At 31.4% G+C, this 19,332-nt stretch overlaps 1 protein-coding gene across 6 annotated transcripts in view; it reads left to right on the top strand.

The window, feature by feature from the left end:
- Positions 1-19,332, top strand: part of Gbs-76A (Glycogen binding subunit 76A) — a 127,784-nt gene that overhangs the window by 24,799 nt on the left and 83,653 nt on the right. Inside the window, exon 1 of one of the 6 annotated variants that reach the window (XM_072538106.1) lies at positions 9,634-9,768. The exons of 4 other annotated variants lie outside the window; for them this stretch is intronic. The gene's annotated coding sequence lies outside the window, so the exon portion shown is untranslated. Of the gene's footprint in view, positions 1-9,633; positions 9,769-19,332 lie in introns of those variants that run through there. One more of the 6 variants, XM_072538108.1, reaches the window with a different exon arrangement.

The raw sequence follows: 19,332 nt of genomic DNA, 5'->3' as shown, positions 1-19,332 counted from the left end.
TCATGTAGGCCCTCAAAATACTCTTTCCAATTTTCGTTTAAGATATTGGTGTCTAAATGGTCTCAAAGAAACTAAAAGGATAATTAATAAATGTCACGATTGTTTTAAATTTAAAGCAAAGACAGCCACACAGTTAATGGCTGATTTACCACGGGAACGTTCATGTTTCTCCCCTCCATTTACCAATGTCGGTCTAGACTTTGGTGGTCCATTTCTTATAAAAAGCTCCAATTTAAGAAAGGCTCCAAAAATAAAATCCTACATAGCGTTGTTTGTATGTATGGTTACTCGTGCAGTGCACATCGAATTAGTCACAGGTCTGTCTACCGAAAGTTTCTTACTTGCTTTAAAAAGATTCATCAGTAGGAGAGGCTGTCCACAAATTATCTACTCAGATAACGCCACTAATTTTCTAGGAGCTAGAAATCAGTTGAGGGAAGTTGCACTATTTCTTAAACAAAGGGAAACCTCTGAGTCCATATTCAATTTTCTCTCCTCTTCTGAAATCCAATGGAAATTTATTGTAGCCCATTCTCCGCATCATGGTGGAATTTGGGAGGCAGCCATAAAAAGTGCCAAATATCACATTTTAAGGCTTTTAGGCAATACCACTTTAACTTTTGAAGCCTTTAGCACAGTTCTCGCACAAATAGAAGCAGTACTAAACTCACGCCCTCTTTGTGCTATGTCAAATGATCCAAATGACTTTAACACATTGTCTCCAGGACATTTCCTAATAGGAAAACCAATTACGTCATTTCCTGAAGAGATAGTGACGGAAATACCTGACAATAAATTAACAATTTGGCAAAACTACATGAAGATTCAGCAATCATTTGCCAAACGCTGGAAAATTGATTACCTTAATCAACTTCAGAATCGCCCCAAGTGGTTAACACCACAGAAGAATCTTGAAGTTAACGACTTAGTTCTATTAAAGGAAGATAAGGTTCCACCCCTACACTGGCCATTGGCAAGAATTGTTGAATTGTTTACTGGTAAGGACGATAAGGTCCGTAGTGTTAAAATAAGGACTAGAGATGGATATTTTAACAGACCCATTACAAAACTCTGTCCTCTTCCTGTGGACAAAGTAGAAAATTAAAATTTTAAATTTTGTCACATTTATATGTATTACTCTAGTTTAGGAATAGTTATTTCTTAAATTACATTTAAGTTAAGTTTGCTTACTTTCTCAAATCACTCTTTCTTTCGTTTTGAAGTAAATACTTCAACGCGGGCAGTCTATGTTCCAGAAATGAACATATCATTTTAAAACACAAAATAAAAATATAGTTCTTTACACTTTTCTTAGTGTAGAATAAGTAAAATATTCACTAATATCAAGTTTGCTAGCCGACTTAACGGCGCCACAGCCTCTTAAATAGTTTTCACACCTAAATACAAGAGGGGTAATCTACACTTTTACGCACCAAATTTTATTTTATTAGTTAGTTCTCACTCACACGCCCTTGAGGCAACACTCTCAATTCATATATAAAATATTTCTCTACGCCGAAATCGGGCATTTTTTCTTATAAATACGGTTTTTTTTTACGTGTGATAAAGAAAGAATTATTTGATATTGTATTGTCAGCTACGGTCGTTTTGAACCTGTTTACTCTAAAAATAGTTAATTATAAGTCGATAAACTAAAGGTGATTTTATTTCTCTGGAGCTATATTTGCTCAAATTAACAATCCTTATCCTTCAACGGTCACTGAAGAACCAAACCTATGGAGATACATCCATTCACAAGTCCTTTGAAGTAAGGCTTGGAATCAAAAGATTTCCAACTCTCGAATATAGGGAGCCAGTAACAAGGCTCCCACTCAGGTTATATTAAATTTTACAGAAAATAATACAATTCTTACAAAACAGATCTGCTTAAAAAACAGTATTCTTTGTTCACAAATTGTTGAGAGCACGAAATATGCCTCAAACTCATAAAACGGTCGTAAATCATAGGCGTTCCTGAGGTGTTTATTCATTAAATAATAATATAATGTTTTAATACTGTTACATATAATATTGATAATATTTTAATACTAATATATTTAGCAAAAAAACAATTAAAACTTTCACGACTAATGTTGGTTATTATATTATATTAATAAAAATAAGAATTTAACCATTAACAATTTTGTAAATAAGAATACCTTATCTCTTTGGATATTTCAATACTAATCTTCGCGTTTAATCACTTTACTAGAAAACCTGGAATTCATATCCGAAGGTACTATTCGTTGCAAGATAATTAAGATGGAATTCCCCAGATTTTTAATAATATAATTATATTCGAAACTTAACTTGAAAGGGTGAACTTATTACGAACAAAACAATTTTTTTGTTTAGTACGTTTTTGATGGCATGTAATTTACGGCTCGTCGGTGTTTCCGCGTCTACGGCAGTAATTAGCGTCTCGAATATTTCTTTTGCGAATTATATGCAGTGCGTGAGTGATTTTTTATTCCATATACCTACGAATATATACGTACCTTTCGCTCGTGCTCGTTGTGTTGGATTGTTTGTGATGGCTTCATCATCAAGTGTTACACCGGTACTGTTGCGTACAGTCAGTAAGTCTGTCTATTCACCAAGAGAGAAGACTGTTGTCCTGAATGTTCACGATGCTCTGGTTTTTCAGAATCCCACAAACACTGTTCGCAACATAGTCGAAAGTTGTGCCAACATGACTGGCGTAGGAGAGTCAACTTTATATAGGTTCCTATCAGAAAGAAAAAACACGGTATAGCTAACCCAAACACAAACGAACACTTAAAGAGAGTGAAAAAGCCTGTTGAAATTGATGAATTTGCCAAAAATGGTATTCGAAGGAAAATTCATGGATTTTTTTTCAAAAAATAAATACCAAACCTAAACAAAATTTTACAAGAAGTTAGAGACGACCCGGATTTGCCTCATATCGGACGAACTAAATTGTGGCAAGTTTTAAAAGAATTAAATTTCCGGTGGGAGAAATCAGACCGAAAATCACTTTTGATTGACCGGGAGGAGAAGATGATGTTGGAGAAGAAATTATCTAAGATTCATACGAAAATCCCGGGCTGAAGAAAGGCCCATCTTCTACCAGGATGAAACGTGGGTAAACTCAGGTCATAATCTAAAAAAAATTTGGTCATATAAAAATATATTAAGCTCCAGGCAAGCCTTTATGAAAGGTTGGTCTACTGGTATCTCCCCACCTTCTGGTAAAGGCAGTAGATTAATAATTTCTCACATTGGCAGTGAAAAAGGATTTGTTAAGCATGGTTTGTTGGAATTTCATTCCAAAAGCACAAAAGACTATCACGAGGAGATGACAGCTGATGTTTTCGAAGAGTATTTTGAGCAAATGATTGAAAACATACCACCAAATTCAATTATAGTATTAGATAATGCACCTTATCATTCACGACTAGTAAAAAGACTTTTAACGAATGCGTGAAAGAAACAGGATATTCTTGACTGGCTGCGGAATAAGTAACTGCCTTACGAAGATGGAATGGTAAAAGCAGAACTTTTAAAAATTGCCCGGCAACACAAATCTAAGTTCAAGAAATACGTAGTTGACAAAATGGCGGAAAGGCGAAACATCACAGTATTTAGACTTCCACTCTACCACTGCGAAATAAATCCAATTGAATTCATTTGAGCACAAATGAAAAGTTATGTGGCTAGAAAAAATACGTCATATAAAATACAAGTTGTACGTGGATTGTTATACGAGTCTTTATAACATATTACAAAACAAAACTGGAAAAATGCAGTAAGACATGTAATAGAAGAAGAACAAAAAATGTGGGATCTTGATAACATAATTGATGCGACCGTAGAGATGATTAACCTAATTATTAACCCTCAAGACGACTCGGATTCCGAAGTTGATCCTATTTATTTTGAATTTGAATAGTTTTCTAATCGTAATTATATAAGGTAAGTAATAGTAGTTGTAATCGCAAGGTATTAAAGGGGAAAGGCGCAAAATGTCGCCTGTCAAAATGTTCAACGTGTTTTAAATGTATCTATTTTTTTTTCAAATCCTGAGAAAACTAAAAAGCATTTTTGAAAAATTTAAAAGCAGAATAAAATATTTTTTAGAATAAATAAAAAGTTTCTTTTGCATGCAATATTTTCAATTAAAAATTATACTATATTTTCTCTTTTATTTTCACCCCTGTTACATAACATATTAAAATAAACACTGCAGAAGTTTTCAGAGACTTTCTGCCCTGAGTAATAATGTAATCTTTCATTCTGCGTTTAAATTTTTCAAAAATATTTATTAGTTTTCTCCGGATTCGAAAATAATGGATACATTTAAAACACATTGGAAATTTAGACAGGCGACATTTGGCGCCTTTTTCCTTAATTAAATAAATGTATCTTTTACAAATGGCAAGAAACTTTTTATTTTTGAATAAAATAAATAAGTTTTATTAAAAAATACAATTTACATTTTACAGGTCTTCAATTTTATTACTCCGTGACGATTGCAAGAACACTATAAAAATAGTATTAATATGGTTTACGATTTCTTAATTATTTACAGCATTCGCGCGAAGTTTAATTTATATAATGTATATTATTGATTATTTTTAGATTTATATAGTTAAAAAATATTTATTATTAAATTATATTTCGTGTAAATAAGATTTATGTACCAAAGATAAGAAGCCAACGCTTCAACAAATTGGTTCTATTTCTTGGAAATAATAAATTTGTTTATACGCAAAGCTCCAAAAATGTTTAGATATTCATTCTATTTTAATCCTCATTAAACAAAAAAAAACTCCCTTAGTTATAAAAAATTTACAAGGTCGTGTTTCACAAAGTTTGAAAACAAGAAAGTGATCTATTAATATTAATATATACTTACGATAATATTGTTTGTTACTCAATATTTATTTTTACTGTTTTTCGTATGTTATTTTTGCACATTTCACAAATTTTTTTCATATTCAGATTTTATCATGTATATTTAATCTTACTGTGCGGATTTTTATTCGAATCTCACATACATAGGATGGGTTGAAATATTTTTTCTTCGATTTGGAGAAACTGCTACCAAATTAATAAGCTTCTTCTTCTTTAAGTTCCATCTTCTATCGAAGGTTGGAAATCATCATGGCTATGCGGACTCTGTTGACTGCCGTTCTAATAAGTTCTGCACTACTGCATTCAAACCATTCCCTTAAGTTCTTAAGCCAGGATATTCTCCGTCTTCCCACATTTCGCTTTCCTTGGATTTTGCCTTGAATAATAAGTTGTAATAATTCGTATTTTTGCCCTCTCATCACATGTCCTAAGTACTCAAGTTTTCGTCTTCTGATAGTTAATATTATTTCCGCCTCATTTCCTATCCTTCTAGTTACTTCCACGTTTAACATTCTTTGAATCCATGATATTCGTAAGATTCTTCTGTAACACCAAAATTCAAAGGCGGCCAACTTATTCAGATGGACTTGTTTTAGTGTCCACGCTTCCAAGCCATAAAGAAGAGTAGAGAACACGTAACATCGAAGCATTCTCAGGCGTAGTTCTAACCTTATATCCCGACAACAAAGAAACTTTTTAAGTTTAATGAATGATGCACGCGCTACTTCAATGCGTGTCCTAATTTCTTTGATTTGGTCTACATCTGATGTTATCTATGTTCCTAAGTATTTATAGTTATTAACACTCTCAATTGCAGTATCTTCAATAGTCAGTTGAATATTTGCATGTGCAGATTTAGTCATGACCATGCATTTAGTTTTCTTTAAATTTATCTTCAGTCCGTACTCATGACAGCGTTCATTAAGGCGTTGCATTACGTTCTGTAAATCATTGTTGTTATCCGTCATTATTACTGTATCGTCTGCAAAACGTAAGTTATTCAAAACTTCTCCATTGATAGATATACCTTCTATTGAGTCTGAGAGCGCTTTTTGAAATACCGCTTCACTGTAGACATTGAAAAGTAGTGGGGACAGCACGCAACCCTGGCGGACTCCTCTCTGTATTTTAATATTTTAGGTGTACTGGTTGTCAACTCTTACCTTGTCAGTTTGATTCCAATATAAATTAGATATAATTTTCATATCACGACTGTCAATATTTTTGCTTTTTAATATATCTACAAGCTTTTTATGTTAAACCTTATCAAATGCCTTTTCAAATTCTACAAAACATAAGTACATATCCTGATTCATGTTCATGCATCTCTGAGCCAGCACATTCAAGCCGAACAAAGCATCTCTTGTACTCATACCATTTCTAAAGCCAAATTGTGTGTCACTAATTTCATATTCAAGAGTTTTAACAATTCTGCTGTGAATTATTTTCAAAAATGTTTTAAGTGTGTGACTCATTAAAGCTATTGTTCTGTGATCTGAGTAAGTTGTTGCACTTGGCTTTTTGGGAATTGCTACAAAAGTCGATCGCAGCCATTGTCTGGCGATAGTAGCAGTCTGATATATTAGATTAAAGAGTTCAACCATTACATCAATAACAATAATAAGCACCAGAGGTGAACTGCACAATAATAAATCTTTATTTTGACTTCTTAAAATCAATCGATTCAATACGACACTATGTTTCTACAACAATACTAAACGCAGGAAAATAAAGACGTTTTCTTGTAAAATGTATACACATTACACATGAATCGCCTAGTATCAAAATCGCCAAAATGCCATTTTTCCAGTTTTGAGGTATGTACTCCCCTGGATTCGTCCCATTAATACCTATCGACTGATAGTAACCTTCAGTATTAAAACAGTAAAAATTTTGCCAAAAAAAATTTCAAAGTTTGCTTTCCGTTTCAAAGTAACCTATGTTTTGGGAGATTTATGTATCAAAACAACCAATCTTTAAAAGAGCCAATCAGGAGACTTTCCTTTATTCACGTGACCTGAATATCGTAAACAAGAACCATGACCGATGTACTTTAATCAGTGCTTGGTTATTTACAAATTTTTAGCATTTAATAGCACATTAATCAAAATTTAAGAACTTTTAAGTTAAGAAAAAAAAATGGATATTTCACCCGTGTCGGTAACACCAACTAAATGCCGAAAAATAATTAAATAACCTGAAAAATGGAAATGTAATGTTAAGAAACGTCTCAGGTAAGTGTACTATTTATAACAGTATGGCTTAAACCTCTATTTGAACTAAAAATCTCTTGTTTTTGACCCACCAATTTTTTAAGACATCTGAAAACAGTTTTCTGTCTATTTCTGATACATCGGAAAAGTACCAAAACAACCACCGTGCCAGCACAAATCAACAGTTTCAGTTTTTTTCTTAACTTAAAAGTTCTTAAATTTTGTTTAATGTGCTATTAAATGCTAAAAATTTGTAAATAACCAAGCACTGATTAAAGTACATCGGTCATGGTTCTTGTTTACGATATTCAGGTCACGTGAATAAAGGAAAGTCTCCTGATTGGCTCTTTTAAAGATTGGTTGTTTGATACATAAATCTCCCAAAACATAAGTTACTTTGAAACGGAAAGCAAACTTTGAGATTTTTTTTGGCAAAATTTTTACTGTTTTAATACTGAAGGTTACTATCAGTCGATAGGTATTAATGAGACGAATCCAGGGGAGTACATACCTCAAAACTGGAAAAATGGCATTTTGGCGATTTTGATACTAGGCGATTCATGTGTAATGTGTATACATTTTACAAGAAAACGTCTTTATTTTCCTGCGTTTAGTATTGTTGTTGAAACATAGTGTCGTATTGAATCGATTGATTTTAAGAAGTCAAAATAAAGATTTATTATTGTGCAGTTCACCTCTGGTGCTTATTATTGTTATTCATGTAATGGTTGAACTCTTTAATCTAATATATCAGACTGCCACAATCCCCAGATAATGGCTGCAATCGACCTTTGTAGCAATTCCCAAAAAGCCAAGTGCAACAACTTACTCAGATCACAGAACAATAGCTTTAATGAGTCACACACTTAAAATATTTTTTAAAATAATTCACAGCAGAATTGTTAAAACTCTTGAATATGAAATTAGTGACACACAATTTGGCTTTATAAATGGTATGAGTACAAGAGATGCTTTGTTCGTCTTGAATGTGCTGGCTCAGAGATGCATGGACATGAATCAGGACATGTACTTATGTTTTGTAGACTTTGAAAAGGCATTTGATAAGGTTCAACATAAAAAGCTTGTAGATATATTAAAAAGCAAAAATATTGACAGTCGTGATATGAAAATTGTATCTAATTTATATTGAAATCAAACTGCCAAGGTAAGAGTTGACAACCATTACACCCAAAATATAAAAATACAGATAGGAGTCCGCCAGGGTTGCGTGCTGTCCCCACTACTTTTCAATGTCTACAGTGAAGAGGTATTTCAAAAAGCGCTCTCAGACTCAATATAAGGTATATCTATCAATGGAGAAGTTTTGAATAACTAACATTATGCAGACGATACAGTAATAATGACGGATAACAACAATGATTTACAGAACGTAATGCAACGCCTTAATGAACGCTGTCATGAGTACGGACTGAAGATAAATTTAAAGAAAACTAAATGCATGATCATGACTAAATCTGCACATGCAAATATCCAACTGACTTATGTAACAATAAAACACTGAAAACTTTGTTTTCAAAACTTCCACAAAATTTATTTTAAATTCTTATCACTACAGCTGTTTCGGCTGATTACCTTTCTCAAGTGATCTGTTTTTGGCATGGGTTTGCACTTTATAGTCTCTAATGAAATAGGTTGAGGAGGGGAGAACTGTTTGTCTCAAGCTGGTCATTCAGAATTATATCTGTGTTTTTTAATTTGTTGATTTTCATAGATTCCAACAAAGATAGCTTAAGGCCTTTATTTTGAATGTGAAGAATTTTAAATTCGTCATTAAAAGAATGATTATGATCTAGAAGGTGAAGTGCGTATGTAGAATCTGTTTTTCTATTATTGAAAACAGTCTGTAAAGTCTGTAATGCAACGTGATTGTTTAATGTGGATCTACCTCTTCGAAACCACTTTGGAAGGGAGTAAGGAAATTATTATTTTCTAGCTACCATAAAAGGCAGAGGTTTAACATTTTTTCTACGATCTGACACATAGAACAAGTAAGAGAGATTTTTTATTTTGATACTATGTTTAAAGAAACTTTAATCTTAAAATTAAGTGACCAATCTTCCACAAAAAATTTTAGATTACTTTGGAAACACCCTGTAGAGTAATAGTAATTAAAAAAAAATCAAGGGACAAGTTTTTAAGCAGCTACTGGTAGGTTCATTACTTGAAGTAGTTTATAATTATGTAAATATAAACCAGAATCTTAAAAGAAGATATACTAATTGACCTTTATTAATCCATGTTATTAATCGCCTTAATAGTTTTGTTTTTTCAAAAGATCATAAATTTTGTCGTAATGTGGTTCAATAATGATTAATTTGTTAAATCGATTAAATATAAATCTTCAAGACTGCTATACAGAAGCTCAAATTAATTATTCCTGGTCAATAAAACTCGCTCGAAATACCTACATAAGCTTTCAATGATCTCCGCCACGCCAAGAATAGAATGAGTTTGTTGACTTCTCTTTGCTTCATCCTGCAAAGAAAATTGCCGGCCACGAACCGGCAACATCGCGATTAAAACCGAATTCGACCTTGTGTCGCCCTTGCGCCGTGAGTCTAGTGCTGGTGTCCAAACTTCCCGGACGCTCGTAGCGTCGCCGTCGATTTTTAGACGATCGCCGTCTTCATGCACCCACAAGAACTACTGTAACAAGGTTTGTTTACATAACAATTTTGTATATTTGTTGCGGTGTTGCGCCCGAAATTACGTTTGTTAAATATGTGTGCCTGCAGTTTCTATTACTATCTGTTGTCGTAGGTCAGCCGCGTAATCGTTAGAAAAGTGATAGCGATAAAAATTTAGTTCCTTAACTAAATTCTACTGCTTCCTGTTAAAAAAATGAATTATCTCACGATATTTGAGTTGTTAATCGGTGTATAGGGAGATACGTGCGTTTGAATTGTTGTGACAGTTGACAATGCGGCCGCAGCCTTGAGAAAAAAATAAAAATACATTTGTTAATTTTAATTTTATTTTTATAAGTTCATTAAGTAATTTAAACATGATGCCAAATGTTTTCAAGTTTATTATTATTTTTAAAATGACAACTTTATCAATCAAGGTGGAAACAGATTTTAAGTTTGAAAGTGCAACTGGTTTGAATGCTTTTGCGTTTGATTTAATTTACCTAGTTAAATTTTTAGTTGTATTCTGATCGTTTTTAATTAGAACTCAAAATTCCAGTTGACGCTTTTTTTATACAATGTACTATTTAATTTAGACATTTCCTCATACAATTTACTATTATTACTACAAATTATTATTTTTTAATAATTTGTTCAATGATGGACAAATAATTATTCGTTTCTACTTAAAACTTTAAATTTTGGCTCTTATTTTGTCAAATAAAACTTCAATTTCAATTAGTTTTAATGTCTAGAATATTACATTTAGATAAAGATCATTTTTTTATGCGCGGGTATCATATTCTGGCTTTGTGCGGTTTTTTTTTTGGTAAAAAATCTTCCTGTTTGTCCAATATAAGTTATCTTTACACCAACTTTTGTAAATGTTTCTTAGTTTTGGTTTAGTATCTTTTAAACGTCCACTTAAATTCCAGTTTGTGTGAAAAGCAGTTTTTTTATGTTCATCCATTAACTATTTTGGGTTTTCTTTATTATCTGATGCTTGTATTTATTTTTGATTTATTTTTAAACTTGTTAAATTTTCTTTTTTTAATCATCTTCCTCTAATTTATCTTCGTCGGGTTCTACTTTGTCTATTTCTTAATCGTCTTATTCATCATCATTGTATTTAAGATGTCGCAGTTATGATGTATGAAAACTTCTTGGTCAATTTCTCGCATTTCCGTAATTCGTTTAGAAAGATATCTTCGGCATTGATATGATCTTCGTTAAAAAACTTCTTCCAGTAAATAATTCTTCAGACAAGTATTTAGATATCATTCACAGACCTTTCGGTCTGACATTTCTTTGATTTATGTTTAATCAGTGTTTATAGATAAGGGCTGGACAGTTCAAACATGGTGTCTGACTATGACACAAAAAATGGTTGATTCGATACCTACCTCAGTCGGTGCTTCATCTGGCCAAAAGTTTTTCTAGTTTTTGCATTCTTTATCGCGTGTTCTACCTTTGGTTCCAATATTTTAGGAACGAAAATACAATCTTAAAATACCGTTATTTATGCCGTCGCTGAATGACTCTAATAAATATATTTGCATTCTTTTTTTTATATTTTGTTCATTAATAGTTTTGTTGGTATTTTCATCTAGTATAGATAGAACCATTTTTTAAATTATTTTCAGATTACTTATCCATTATTTCCATTTTTTTGGGTGTACTTTACTATATGCCACGAGAGGTTAAAGATCTAGTCCAATATCAGCTCCTGGAAATGTAGTGACTCTACTGACAGCATTCCTGAAACGGTAATTTACAAGTATCTAATGTTTTTGATTTCTTGAAAATTCAGAATTCTTGTTAACCTCAAATAAGGCTTTTCAATTATATAAGCATCGTTTGAAAAGTTTATACCGGGTCCTTGTAATGTGTGTATGTGTGAGAAAGAGAATATGACTTGAAAGTATTTCCGTTAAGCACAGATTTTTATTTTATTATTTTTTAGTATGATATATTAGGTTTTTTTTTATATCTATCAGTGTTTTATTTAAATGGCAATATTTATTTCTTTCAAATAGTCAATCCGTAATTTAATTATTGTTCTCATATCTAATGGAAACAAGTCGCAATTTTATAATAAGTTTATTGACGTTTTAACTTCCCCTTCGGAAATCGTTTTCAAAATACAAACATTAATAAATTAAACGAATTTTGTTTTTTTTTTACTTGTGAAAATTTTTTCTAATAATTTAATTTTATCTGACTCATTTATATTGACAACTTAGAAATATATTATAAGTTTTAAAGTAGACGACTTTAAAATGATGTTGCCAATGCATTCTTGGAACGACTTCATTGTAAGATACTTCATTCAATTACATGAAATCAACTTTAACTTGAATCCGTCAGAAAAAATCATAACATGTGATTCGTCTTCAAAAGACAACCAGACGCCATGATGGCAGTAAAATTCTCCTGTTAGTGATTCCATAGTAAATCATGAGGAAAAAAACAGGAAAAAAACCTCATAATACTATCCCGACATGGTATTTGGCCTTACATTTAGTTTACTCTCCATAAACACCAAATTATGATTTTATATATATATATATATATATATATATATATATATATATATATATATATAATTAAAAAAAAATGTATCCTCGATATTTTACTGATTTACTAATACTGGTATTTTCCTTTTATTAACTTCCTCTTATAATATGGGTAACCAGATCCTACTGCATTCTGCCGAGGAATTTGCGACACACATAATTAGAGCCGCTTCTTTGATTTTTCTCTTTTTACCATATATTACTTTTATGACTATACTTGAATCGTCCCATTGAACCCTATGTTCATTTTCCCATGTGTGTTTACATATTTGAGATCTATCAAATTCTCTATTTTTAATATTAGATTGATGTTCACCTATTCTAACATTTAATGGCTTTGATGTTTCACCTAAATAAAAGGTAGTATGTTATTATATTTCTTTTCCATGGTAAATGTTATTTCTCTTCTTTATCGTTTCTATCATTCAGGAATGTGTCCAACAATTCTGATCCATGAGGCCATATTGAGAATAAATCATCATATACGTATCTCCACCATACTGTGGGTTTTAAATTTTTTGACTTTAAGATGCCACAAGAAAATAGCTTCAGAACAATATCAGCTCATATCATGAAAACTTAGTAAATACTCTGTACTAATTGGAAAACATACTTGCTCTTGTTGTAGACTGTAATATAATTGCAATCACTATCGCATTGCAGAACTTACACAGTTTCTGTAGGGTTTAACAAAATCATACGGATCTACTGATTGATATTGGCTATCTTTTCCGATTTTTGCGTTAGTTGTTACTTATCTGCGAGCGAGGCATACATTTGTAATATATTTGTTATAAATAACTTTATATTTTTAGAATATCTTAAGTCCTCAGTTCGACTTATCTTGAAGAGAATAAGTATACAATATTTAAACAGCTTTTTGTAATTTACTATATAGAATGTTTTAGAAAGTAGATAAATAATACAGATACCATCATCGTAAGTAACTCGACAATCCGTTGTGGATCTTGGCCTGCTCACAAGGAAGTCGCCACTTCTGTTGATTCCTGGTAACTTCCCTCCATCTTCTGACCCTTAGAATCTGTGGTCATCCTCTACTTCTTGTCCCTCTGGTTTTAAAAATGTTAATCTCTTCGTGATAAGACAGATATATAACAGTTAATATGTACTATAGATACTTGCATTATATTTTGTAGTAATTGATATTTTTCACTTCCTCCAGGGGTGTAGGAAATTTTAACGACTAAAATTTAATGGCAATTTTTGACATCAGCCCCAAAGCCCTGTTTTTATCTTACAGGTATACTTATTAGACTTCAAATAAATATAGCTGCAGCATAAATGAAATACCATAATTTTTACGTAATTAATTTATTAATATTAATAAAAATAATATACATTTTATTTCTTTAGAATGGTAATATTATCTGAATATAATAAACTATACTATAATTCCACTATTTGGAAGAGTGATTTCATCGTTTGAAGGCAGAGAAGTGGGGAAAGACGTATAAAAATCCAGTGGCGTACACTCACTTTTATTTCAACGTTAATTACATTATATTTTTTAAATATTATTTGTTCGAAATGCAGAATATAAATTTATTTACAGGTTTTTACTGACATTTCGATCTCTATACCCAAAGATCGTTTTCAAAGATATACACAATAGTTACGGAGCTTTTAATCCTGTAAAGCAGCCTTCTATAAATGCTTCGAGTTTACCTTTGACATTTAAAGCTTGCCAATCTTTTCCAACTGTATGACTTTCGTTAATCCAGGTTTCATCCAAATAATATGTTTTCCGTTCAATGCTGCGAAGTGTGCGTATTTCTTTAAAATATTTTCTTCTTTACACAATAATTTCTTTTTTTTTTCTAATAACACACTTTTTCTGTTTTTACATATCGAAAGTTCATTTCGCGCATAGTTCTGATTAATACTCTACGAGATATCTTGGGTAAAAATTAATTGTTTTCGAGACCTGAAATTTTTTCAGTGTTGGAATTTTACTCCAAAAATAAAACGTCTTGTCTCGTCATCCAAAACAATGTTTTTTCTACCTCTAGTTTTACGTTTTACTTGCTTTTTATTTTCCTATGTGTTTTTAGGCACATGATAAATACAGCTAATGGATACTTTTTTAAACTGCTACAAATATCGATCGCTTGGCTAATATTTGATGCCATTTTTCTGCATCATGCAATTCAATTCCTTCATATCGTATCACTACCTTCTCTTCTGACGTTAACATTTTGCTGTCTTCTCTCGGAACTACCCGGTTGTTCGTCCATTATATTTTAATAATCACAGAATATAATTAAAAATTTACTATAAAACGACAAACTCCAATAACACTAGGATTATAACCACAAACTTCAACCGCAAAAAATATAATCACAAAAGGCAACAGAAGCACTCCCGCAGCACCGCCTATGTAAATGAACGTTTCTTGCTTCGGCAGGTGCGGTGGTACTACCGATACGATGCTTTACAAATGTCGAAGTTACCAAGTTTTTGAAACGGAATGGGGATGAAATGTAACATATCAATTTTTATTTTATAAACTTAAATATGTAACAAAATTGAACATGCAAATAAAATTTATTTCAATATAATTTTGTGCTCAATTTTTAATATTGAAAAAACTCATTTTTTTGGAATTTTTATGTCAGTAATAATCGCTGTGTCGAAGAATTCAGGTTTGTATTGTAACAGTCGTTACTTTTATTACAATTTGTATTTAAATAATAAACAATTTATATGAAAATAATTTCAGAGATGTAGTATGGGTTGCCTAACTTTAAGTGTTCATTTGCCCATTAAGTGTGTATTTTTAATAATTTAAGTTGTCACTCTGATCTAATTTGGTACCATTGCGAACCAAAAAGATGACAGGAGATGAGGGGAAGTGGAAAAATGGCTCTTCTTGGTTAATTAACTGTGAATTAAAATTCACTTTTGATCGGGAGTTTGAAGTGGTACACACAGGTGGCAGTTAGCGAAAGAAAATCCAATTATTGCATAGAATTTCACGTAGCTGTTCACGTGCATCCATTCCAATGTCGTCAATTGTTTTGAAAATCATTACCTGTACAGAGGAATTGATATTAAAACTGAGAATTTAGTGATGGATTTGACATTAAACAGTCTTCAATGGATTATTTTTCATTCACAACTGAAGACTGTAAAACTGGAATTGAATTTGAAATATTTTGTATTTCTATTTTATAAAATTGGAATAAGAATAAATTGTAAATAATGAGTTTTTCGAAAACTTGTTACCTAATATGTATCATATTTTCTATTATTTTTGATTGAGTAAAACAAAAATTTTACCCTTGGTGTGAATTGAACCCCAGTCTTCTTATCAATAGACAACGTCTCTAACTATTACGCCAACTCCACATACAACAATTGTTTTCGGACTGAACATACCTATTTAGTTTAGTCAAATATTTCAGTTGAGTTATTTTTATTATTAAATAAACTTAAAGATTTATACTTTAAAATCGCTACTAATTAATGTTTTTTACTATAATATATCTTAATATATTTAATCATTTATTCTAACATCAGAAATTATTAAAATAAAATATTTTCGAGGTCATCCGTATAATTATGACTGAAGTCAAATTAGACACGTCTAATAACTAGCCTTATCTCGTACTATCTCACAACTTAATCTGTCTTCTATCCTTTCCGCTATTTTACCGGGTGGTAAGACACTCATCACTGTATAAGCAATGTAAGATTTGATTTTAAATACAAACAGTGAGGACCGGCAAATTATTTGGAAAAGTGACACAATTTTACCGAAAAAGCTTAGAAAATTCTTTAAATTGAAGGTTTGTAAAGTTATTTTTGGTAATTTGTTATTAAATTATTGCAAAAGTAGGTGCAAATGTCGATATTTTGAAAATTAATAATAATACCTTTTCTAAAATTGACAAAAAATTTCGTGTGATACAAAACTTTAAATTTGCGTGATTATATGGATAATATCAAATGTATTCAGTTTCGCTTAAGTTTTACTTAACAGATTTTGCAAAAATGAAGTTGTTTATCCCAGAAAGCTTTTATCTACAACGTTATTGTGCATAAACTTTTAGGTCTACAGGAATTCTGAAAGATCCAAATTAAAGAGAAAGGCTTATTTTATAAACTAAATTATTTAACAATTAAAAAATTTATGTTAAATATTGTAAGATAGGTTTACAAAAAAGTACTGTGATTTTGAGCTTATTAACATTTAAAATATCTCAGACGTATTATAACCGGGTACGAATAGAAATGGCAAGGGCAGCGTTCTTAAAATTCAAACAATTGTTCTGTGACAAAAATCTGAATATTGCGCTGAGACTGAGGTTTGTTGAATGTTACGTCTGGTCGCAACTATTGTACGGGGTAGAAACATGGACACTAAAAGCGCAAATAGTTAAAAAGATTGAAGCCTTTGAACTTTGGATATACCGGAGAATGTTGAGAATCCCATGGACTGCCAGGGTCACCAATGAGGAAGTGCTGAGTAGAATGGGTCGAGACAAAAAATTGTTGAGAACGATAAAAGTACGCAAGACTGCATACCTTGGACACATACTAAGAAATAATAAATATAGTCTTCTGCAGGTCATCATGCAGGGTAGAGTCGATGGCAAAAAGGGAATAGGTAGAAAGAGGAAGTCATGGCTGCGAAATATTCGAGACTGGACAAACATGACTGTAGACGAATTATTCCACGTTGCAAAAGACAGAGAAGCTTTTAAAAATGTGGTCGCCAACCTCCGTTAATGGGGACGGCATAGGAAGAAGAAGAATTATAAGAAGTTAATTGTTTTTATTCTAAATGTTGACATTTTTACACGAAATTGAAACAAATACAATGTGCTGCGACTCTTAAAACCCGTGTTGTTTTTTTTATTTCTTGATTTAACTATTTTGAAAACTGAATTCATGAATTCAAATTTATAAAATTCGAAATATCTTCGGTTTTAATCAACGAAAATTGATCTTTTTTTAATTTGGGGTATCTCGTTGCATAGATTATAAAAATTCAATAAATTAATGTGTGAATTATTTATTTAATCGAGTAATTTGTTTAAAAAATTTACAATAAATGTTTATTTCCTAAAATTTTACTTTTCTCTTATTATTAGTAGTAGAAAAGGTTATGCTGACTAATATTTTTGTGTTATACTTATAAATAATATCTTTTAAAATCAAATTTTACAAAAAATTATTATTTTATTAAAAAATCAAATCCATACGTGTTAACTTTTCTTAAATTATGCTTATTATTTTTACAATTATTTTTCTTGACTGAAAAAATTACAAATAAATTAAAATATAAAAATATTAAAATTAAGTATGTAAATTGTAATAGTAATTGTACACATTGTAGTAGGTACACGTAATTCTTTACCCTTCGGCATATCTATGGTATGGAGGGAGCCAAAAAACCATGGAGACGACTGCTACTTTTACTCCTGCGATATCAAGGGTTTCAATTTAAAAATATACACAAAATTCAATATCCTGATTTACCTTGTGCTAAACAAAAAAAAAAATTTCAAATTTTTAGTAAAAGGTATAAATACAACACCCAAATAGGCTAAATCACAAATACAGAACGTTTTCGGAATGTAAATTCCATCATTAGTGTATTGCTTGTCAAATTTAACGTGATACTTGGCCGATTTGAAATTAGGCTCCACCCACGATGAGCATTCGACCACAACACAATTCGTCCTTATTATTTCTTGGCCCTTCGATGTGCAAGTTATTTGTATAGTTTGGGACAAAGTTTTTTTATGTTACTTATGTTTACAGTTACTGTGTGTTGAAGAAATATTGTATTACAATAGATTTGACTTTTTAAATAATTATTGTTAAGTATTTTAAATTATAAACATGGATTTTCATTCAAAATTAGAAGGCAAAGTCTTGTCTGCACAAACGAGGGAGGTAATAGCAAATGTAATTATTTTTATGCAGAGAGAAGCGATGCAAAATCCGCATGTTAAAGATTTTAAAAAAGTTCAAGAGCGTGCTTCCTTAGCAACCGGAGTAAGTATAGCCCTATAAAACGATCTCTCGTCATGAAAAATATAGAAGAAGTTGCTTCTACATCATTTTCGACGCCTAACAAAAGAATAAGATCTGCCCCAAAATCCAACTTGCGTGATTTTGACAAATGTTTACTTCGGCGTATAAATTATTATGTCACAGAAAAACGAGTTCCTACATTGCGACATATAACAAAAAAAATTAATGAAGACAATATTTATACAGGGTCGCATGAAACTTTGAGAAAAGTGATGAGAGATATGGGATTTCGATGGAAGAAAGTGAAGAATAACAGGAAAATCCTAATGGAAAAACCCGATATACAAGTGCTCTGGAGGAAGTTTCTCAGAAATATTAAACAATATAGGAAAGAAAATCGGCCCATAATTTACATGGATGAAACTTACATTTATTCCTCTCATATCCATGACAGATACTGGAGAGACAATACTACCGAAAGTTTGCACAAGCCAGTGTCCAAAGGGCAAAGGCTGATTATTGTTTACGCCGGCGGCCAAATGGGGTTCATAAAAAACGCATGTTTGACATTTAAATCTGGTACGAAGTACCAGATTTAAATTAGTTAATAAAGGGTAAAGTAAATAAAGTTATACAGTTTAGTACCTAAATTCCGGATGTTGACAGCCATCCCAACGGGGCTGGTATTATTCTATTGTAAAGAAATAAACAACAGATTAAAATATTTATGACTAACTAAAATGCTAAAATGCAGAAGATCCGAAGAATAAAAGTATATGACTATAATATAAAATATTACGACAACTCTAGTATAAAAATTAAGTAATACCTAAATGTTTCGTCGGTATGTTCCAGGTATAAGATTAACTACTGTTCTTTTATTCTTATACAGTTTACTGTAACGCAAATGTAAAGCGTTCATCTCTGCCAATATTCCTCTTATAAAATTACAGAACGAGACATTTATAGAAGTGTTCGAAAATACTGCCGCTTCAACATGACTGAATGGTC

This window comes from Diabrotica undecimpunctata, chromosome 7, assembly GCF_040954645.1.
Source record: "Diabrotica undecimpunctata isolate CICGRU chromosome 7, icDiaUnde3, whole genome shotgun sequence".
NCBI classification, from domain to species: Eukaryota; Metazoa; Arthropoda; class Insecta; order Coleoptera; family Chrysomelidae; genus Diabrotica; species Diabrotica undecimpunctata.
Note: the sequence above shows the minus strand (reverse complement) of the source record. Positions and strands in the feature narration are given on the sequence as shown.